The sequence below is a fragment of the Pteropus alecto genome, unplaced genomic scaffold, assembly GCF_000325575.1.
Source record: "Pteropus alecto unplaced genomic scaffold, ASM32557v1 scaffold22, whole genome shotgun sequence".
Taxonomy (NCBI): Eukaryota; Metazoa; Chordata; class Mammalia; order Chiroptera; family Pteropodidae; genus Pteropus; species Pteropus alecto.
Genome location: NW_006434839.1, coordinates 7401393 through 7409226, shown reverse-complemented (window position 1 = coordinate 7409226; position 7834 = coordinate 7401393). Strand labels below are relative to the sequence as shown.

The 7834-nt window shown below is 51.4% G+C and overlaps 1 protein-coding gene across 5 annotated transcripts in view; it reads right to left on the bottom strand.

Annotated features, from left to right (window-relative positions):
- Positions 1-7828, bottom strand: part of PLXNA4 (plexin A4) — a 418764-nt gene extending 410936 nt beyond the window's left edge. For all 5 annotated transcript variants that reach the window (XM_015588415.2, XM_025045937.1, XM_025045940.1 and 2 more), the window contains exon 1: positions 7337-7828. The gene's annotated coding sequence lies outside the window, so the exon portion shown is untranslated. The remainder of the gene's footprint in view (positions 1-7336) is intronic.
- Between the last annotated feature and the right edge of the window lie 6 nt (positions 7829-7834).

The window sequence follows — 7834 nt, the reverse complement described above, 5'->3', positions numbered from 1 at the left end:
ACACACTCTTAGCTAGATACAGCCTTAGCAACCGAGCCACGAGCTGTGTTTTCCTGGGAAGCAATGGACAGCTCCGGGATACATTCTTTATTTCTCTTCCTTCCCTATCTCTCCTCCCTTTTTCCTTCTCTCTTGTTGCCCTGGGATTCCATCCTTGACGAAGTGTCACCACATCAGCTTTTGCCTCAGGCTCTGCTTTCTAAGGAACCCAGGCCCAGGGGTGCAAGGCTCCAGCCCCCGCCCTTCCCCCACCCCACACACACACCATGGCTTTGATGAGAATAGTCCTATCCATTAGAGTTCCACATGAAATTTCATTGTAATAAAGAGTTCTGCCTGCATACATATTTAAAAATTAATTTTAATCACTGACCTAGACTAGCCCCCTTCATTGTATCAATGGTAATCCTGAAACATAAGCTGATTTTTCCCAAGACCCCTTAGCTGGTAACTGACAGAGCTGAGATTATCTACATCTATTTGTCTCCAACATCTAGCTTTTCCTGTAATATTAGTGCTTTTTAACCAGGAGAACATACCAGAATTGTCTAGGAATCTGAGAAAATATATACCTACCTGGACTTCGTTTCTGTCTAAGGACTTCTCTGCTGCCTTGGAAAGGCCAAGGGGCAAATGCTGAGCCTGGAGGTGGACTATCTGCTTGAAACTCTCATAGCTATATAACCACAAGAATCTGGTACTTTGTGTGTATAACATGAAAGTTCCACTGAATTGTTTATTGTAGGGCCCACTCCTTCATTTATAGCCAAGAGCAGACAAATGAAAGAGCCTGTCCAACATTTCTTGGGGGATTCTCATGGCCACACCAGAGAATATCTATCTTTTGAGGTTTCACAATCCATGTTAGTGTGTTTAAAGGCTCTGAGAAGTCCCGCAACAAGGACCCTCTTTAGCTTTACTTTACACTTGGGGTAAACTTATTTGGCCATGGAAACTTTGTGTGTGTGCAATACCTATTCACTCTCACAGAAGATACTTTGAGAAATTCTGCACTATTTGAGGTTCACCTTCAAGAAGCAGGTCTGAGATGGAGAGGGAAAAAGTGCCCTCTATCTCTGAAAGGTGAGCTGACATTCCCTTCACGCTGGTCCAAATACACAACCCAATAGCTGCTGCTCTGGCATGCCCTCCTCTCGCCGTCTACTCCCTCCACAAGAGGAGGAACAATTGGCCAACCCTGCTTTGCTTACTTTCTCTCCTCTTGACCTCTAGGCTAAAGCCAAGGAATGGTTTGTTCGTCCTCAGGTCCTAGACCGTACACTGCCAAGAGGGGAATCCAGCTGGGCTCCTATGAGCCAAGTGCACTGAGTGTATCAGGTGTGAAACAGATCTCGAGTGAAGACCGGGAAGGCCTTCGAGCCACTCTGGTTTTTCCTTTCCGACAGTTCCAATGACCTCTTCCTCGACTGTTTCTTCCTAATGAATGTATTCTTGCCTGTAAGGCCTCGTGGATTGATTCAGTTCGTCTGCGTTCAGATCATCGACTGCAGAGACGATATCCTCTTAGCTAGTGATCTGTTTTGTGCTAGAGTGACAAAACATTCCAAAATCCAATCTGTTGTTGAAAATCCTGGTTCGTGGAGAAGGCACCATGGAGAGCGAGGGGTTCGGCCAAGCTTAGCCAGCAAAGCGAGGATGCTGAAGGTCTCTCATGCACCTGTGGGCGTAGGTCTGAGCAGGACTCCGCATCCGGCTGAGTCAGCCCCTCCTCCTGCTGCCCCCAAGGACAGATGTTGGGATTCCAAGTGTGCCCCTTCTAGCCACCTCAAGTCTGGAAGAACCTTCACTCAATTCAGTGAAGAAGAAAAGCCAAATCAATAATGTATACGATAAAAGTTTGTCTTTTGTAGAAAACAAACAAACAAACATCTAACCACAAGAGGATCACCTGTGGCTGTTCTCTAAAATGTTCAGGCCGGAGAGACAGATTCAGACAGCTGAAACCTGGCTTTGAGATGGGGTGACACCCAACGCGGTCCACAGTCCACCTGGGCCTCACTGTCCACACCTCTCAGGATTCGGAATAATTCCTAACAAGTGTTACACTTATGCTAAGTGCTGCAGGATGACTTCCCCCACACACAGCCCATTTGCACCAACTTCCAAGGAACCTCTGCTCTATCATATAGACCCAGCATGGTATGACATCCACAAGCAAATATTCCTTCCCTGCCTCTGGCTTCCAAAATCTGGAACCTGAGAGCTAAGAATGAACAAATAAACATAACTGAGCACCTACTGTGCGCATCCTTCTCCAAGAGTGGAACGACCATCCACCATGTAGCATCCTGGAGCCATGCTTAGTTCCTATACCATCAGAATGGAATAATCCTCATCTTACAGGGTGACTTGAAAGATTAAATGATTCCCTGCCTCTGGCTTCCAAAATCTGGAACCTGAGAGCTAAGAATGAACAAATAAACATAACTGAGCACCTACTGTGCGCATCCTTCTCCAAGAGTGGAACGACCATCCACCATGTAGCATCCTGGAGCCATGCTTAGCTCCTACACCCTCAGAATGGAATAATTCTCATCTTACAGGGTGACTTGAAGGATTAAATGAGTGTTGTTTTCATAATGCCAGCAAATTCAAAAGCCGTCACTAGGGAGAACTAGATTCCTATCAGCACAAGACTCAGCCTCACAGAATCGAAAGCAGGGGTCAGGACTCACTTGCTCACTTGCTCGCTCGCTCGCTCACTCACTCACTTACTCACTCCTCCTTAGTTTTTCCCAGAGGGAATGGGCAGAGTCATTTGCCAAATGAGGCAAGAGTCATCCTCTGAAACGGCACTCTGCTAGAACGATCTGCGCGATTTCACAACCCATCAACAGTGAGGATAAGACTCAGCCCCCTTTGACAAATGGGGAAATCGAGGCTCAAAGAATAAATACAATCGCCTGGGGTCACAGAGGTAGTCCTGGGGAGAAACCAGGTACTCTAAACTTCCCAGGGCACACTCTCCCCCAAATCTCCAAAGGGGGTGGCAACATACTCTGCACAGATATTTTAAGGAGGCAAATAGCACAGTGATAAGGAGGGGGGCAGTTTGTTTGTTTAGGGGTGAGACTTGGCTCCATCACCTACCAGCTGAGAGATCTTGGACAAAGTCCCTACCCTCCCACATCTGCTTCCTCATGGAGGAACTAGGGAGAGTAATAGTAACCGCCCCTCTGGGTTGTCATGAGGAGGAAAGGGGCCAACCTGTGCAAAGTGCTTAAAATGATGCCTCATCTGAGAAAGTGCTCCATAAATATTAGCCACTACCATCATCATCATCAATTATTACTCTTTTCCATTCTGTTGCTTTCACAAGAACAAATCTTAATGTCCACACAGCCTCTTCTTTGGGGAGGCTGATGTCACATGATCACGGGACAGGGGTCGGGGGCTCACACAGACTCACCCTGGAACTTAGGCAGCTTTTCTTCCGAAGCTGCTTCAGACCAAGCAGGGAAGTGGCCTCCTCCTCCTAGAACCAGGCCTCTGCTCTGGGAATTAGGACCCCCTGCCTGCCTTCGCTTTTAAGATCCATCTCTTACCACTTAGCAGCAGAGCCCCCTTCAGTCTCCCTGCTGACTCTGCCTTCCTGCCACGACTGAAGGGCTGCAGCCTGGGCGGCAAGGAGGGGAGAAGGCAGAGGGAGTAAGCCCCCAGGATGGAAGGGGACCAGGTGGGAACTCCAGGTAGGGATCAGCGGGGCTCGCAGCTTCTAAAGAGGTGGTGTCTGTGGGTCTCTGTGTGGACCAAGCACTGCTCAACAGAGCCTATAGGGCAATTACCCTAATCATGTTCATCTCCCAAACAGCCGTGTGATTTATTAGCACGATGTCTTTTTAAAATGCCGCTCTTAAATATAAATAACACTTAATCATCCAGCTGTCGTTAAATTCATGTTATATTGATTTCTCGGAGTGCCACAAATTTGAGGGCGAATGGGCTGGCGGATGTGCTCACAAAGCCGAGAGGTGGATTAGCAAGCGGTCGGTCGGGAGGAGGAAGGAAGGGGGCGTGGGAAAGAGGGAAGGGGGGTGTCAAGGGAGGGACATGAGACCTGTTCAACTGCCCGAGGTCCTGAACCAGTTTCACATCGAGTAGTACTGGACGCAAATAAGAAAACTAGATCCCCAAAATTAATGGCACATCTGTTGCACAGACAAATCGCAGCCTGAATCACTGGCAGTTTCCTGCGCGGCTGCCGCCCCGCCACCGCCCGTCATAGAGCCTCTCCCACAGGTCTCCGGGGTGGCATTATCTGTGTATTGCCGTCTCTGGGTAAGGATGGGGAGAAGTGGCTAAAAAATACCTCCTAACTGGCTAGGAGGAGAGAGATTGGCTGCAATTTCTTTGCATCAAAGCCTGGAGATAACTAGAAGCTAAGGACGGTTCATCACCCCGCCCCCTTAGCTCTCTCCCGACTTCAGAACTGCTGCCTCCCTAGAAAGCCCCCACTTAATTCCCAGCAGCCCTCATTGTGATTAAAAGGATCAGGGGGCCAAGTGTAGGCAGAATCTGCCATGCTGACTTCCCTGTCTGCAGGGAGCAGCGGCAGCAGGCAATGGAGAGGTGCAGAGAAGGAGAAAGGAAACGAGTTGGCGGCCTCGGATTCCTCCGGAAATGTTTGCCGAGTGTCGGTGGGCATCCAGGATGAAGTCCTGGGAGGACAGAGGCCAGCCCGAGAGTGAGTACCGGATTGGGCAAGACAGAACAGTTCGTGGGCAACCTACGCCTCACGCTCACAGCAGAGCCGCCTAGAGCACAGCCCAGCAGCAGCAAGGGTTTGCGAAAGGAAGCATTTTTCACGGTTGGGGTTTTTCTAGTGCAACTCCTTTCCGAGTGAGAAGACCCCAGGGAACTTAAAAGGAAGACCACAGAGGAGTGGTTAGAGAGGGAGAGCGGCAACGTGACATGCTCCAGGGCTGGGCTAGAGAGCCAGGAACAAATTAGATGATGCACCCCCAGTTTTGCACAGATGTTAATTAATGCCTGCTTTGTCCTAGAATCCAAACTGGTACCAAACACTAAGTACAGAAAGTGTGAGGAATTTTGGAACCCGTGTTTAAAAATCTTTAGCTTATACCCAGCATAAAGACTGCTGGTTTTGCATTAAAATGACAGATCCTGAGGCTGCAAATATATGAGAAAGGAAAACGGGTAGAGAAGGTAGAAGAAAAGGGTAGAGTCTCTGCAGAAGGTGCACGGACATTTCAGGGAGCTCCACACCGCATCTTTTCGCCCCTTCCAGCTCCCGTGAGGGAATGTTTACCTGGGAGCCACTCACTGTGGCGGGCGTTCACTGTTTCTGTTGAAAGCCATGTGCTGCTCTAGCGTACGTGGGACCTCCCTGTCCACGCTCTCAAGGGGCATGTGTGTGGAAATGTCCCAGCTCTTCCACAGCCCGGAAGACAGAGGTGGGTCCCATTGCCACACACGGTTAGACGAGCTGACCACGTATGTATAGCTAGGCACTTTGAGAACACATATCTCGGTGTGTGTACACAGCCCCACCATTCTTAAAAAGATAATGATGTTTCTTCCCCCTACTGGGTTCTCCCCATTGTGACAGCTTTGCTTTATTCCTTCTACCCTTTTCAATCAATCAAAGGGCAGAGCACACAGCACACAACCAGAATATAATCTCCCTAGCGGGGCGTCTGCTCCTCTCCTCCCCAGCCTCGGTGAAGAGCTTCACAGGAGCTGAAGTTTGAAAAGAGCAAAGATAGGGGTGCAGAGAGAGCCCTTAATTTCAGCACCCATCTTTAGGATTTACAGAACCAACCAAATCCTGTGACCAGCACTGAGGCCCTGTTGTTCGAAAGAATGTTGACTCCTTCCCCCTAATGCTCTGGAAGACTCCCAACATATTTTTCCCATTGTTGGGTTTGTAGGACACTCTGAATACACGATCTTGCATAAAGGGTACAATCCTTCCAGGTTGACCAACAAGGGGCAGCTATAGAAACGTGGGACCTTGCTATATTTATATTCGACTCCGAAATAATGTTTCATTATTTGGGTCTCACGTTCTTCTTCCTACAACAACTGGGCCCTGAATAAATTGCTCTTTGATCCCCAAATGGGAACTGTGGAGAAGCCCTTTTGGAGCCCCAACTACCTCCTCCCTCCTACAGAAAAAGTTTGAAAATAAGCAGCCTGTGAAACTCCAGCCAGGGAGAAAAGGTAAGAAGGGGAAAGCTTCCAGGAAATAGGACCTCGAACCACAGTCTTCTGGAGAGTGATTCTACACTCCCAGGAGCAGCCTGGTTCTGCGGACGCTGGCAGATCCAGGCATGCCTTGCCTCCTTGTAGGGTGGGCGCTGCTGAGGTGCTCATGAGAGAGGGGATGCCTTTCCCTTCCTGCACTACACCCTCGTGGATCACCCCTTCTAGTTCTTTTTCTCAGACACATACCCTGGAAAGGCATGTGACAGGTGTTAGCGGGAGGCATAGGTGATGCTTTCCAGCACAGTGCAGAGGACCGATAGGGAGGTGGAAGGGAGACCCGAGACGAGACCTGTGTCTATAAGCCCTGTCGCCTTGCTGTCGCCCAGAGACTGGCGATGTGAGGAGGTCACACCTTCTATGGAGGATCTGACCCCCATACCCTCCCTTGACAAGCAACACACCCACCTGAAGCGATACTTAAACCCCTGCGTGCCTGAAATCCCGGCACACTCGCGGGGAAGCAGTGCCACGCTTCAGAAAAGCGATTGTGCTGCCTCTTACTGGGGAAACGCAGTGTCTGTTCCTTATGCACCGCCCTACAGAACTGCAGCCCCATCCGCCTATGTGGCCTCCTCCCCGCGCGCCGGGCCACCACGCTCTCCAAATATCTGTCTGAATATCTGTCGATGGGGCTGCCATTAAAATCTCATGGTATCCAAAGGCCACGGAACAGAGATTAGACTGGGCGGGTCTCCCAAGACCTCCCATTACTTCTCTAGTTTTAAAAAGCAGCTAGGGATGCAAGAGGCTGGGACCTGAAAAAAAATCACTCCCTCAACCTAGCCGGGTGGCAGAGAGAAGCAGTCAGACACAGAAACCCCCTCCCCGCCTCTGAAAGTCCCAGGTAAGGAAGTCTGAGACCAGGAGCGTCAGAAAAAGAAGGCAGGAAATACCTGCCCTGGCCGCGCAGCACCTACGCAGTGTCCAGGTGCGACGTGGGCAGGTGCCTGTGTGCGGTGTGTGCCTGTGTGTATTTGTGCGTGTGCGTGCGTGCAGCGGGCTGGCTCCAGGGCAGCCGAGGACTCCCGGACCAAGCCGGGTATCCCCGACCGCGCCGCCCCCGCCGCCTGCCCGGCCGGCTCCTTACCTGCAAGCGCCGCTTTTGCCTCGTTCAGCGGGAGCGCCGCATTGACACTGCAGATGGTGCGGGTGCCGCTGCCTCTCGTCCTCTTCTGAACGTGTGCGTGTGCGCGCGTGTGGCTGCCTCCTCCAGCTCCAGCCCCAGCCCCGAACGCAAACACTCCACCGAGGCACAGGGAACCCGGGAGGGAGCAAGGAGAACGGAGGGCGAAAGCAGAGCCTGCGGGGCTTGACAGCTCCTCTTGCAGCGTCCAAGGTGGGCGGAATGTCCAACAAAAAGGTCGGAAAATGGGAACCGGTTCCAAGCCCCGCTTTCCTCCACCCAGCCCCGGAGCCCGAGCAGCGGCGGCGGCTCTCGGGGGGCTGCGGTGGCGACGCGGGCTGCCCCCCTTCGTCCCCACCCCCGCGGGCTCAGTGTCCTTGATGCCAAGCGGGCACGGCGGCGTCACTCCGCGCCGCCCATGCTCGCCGGGTCTGGCCGCTGCCCGGGCGCAGCAAGTGCGCG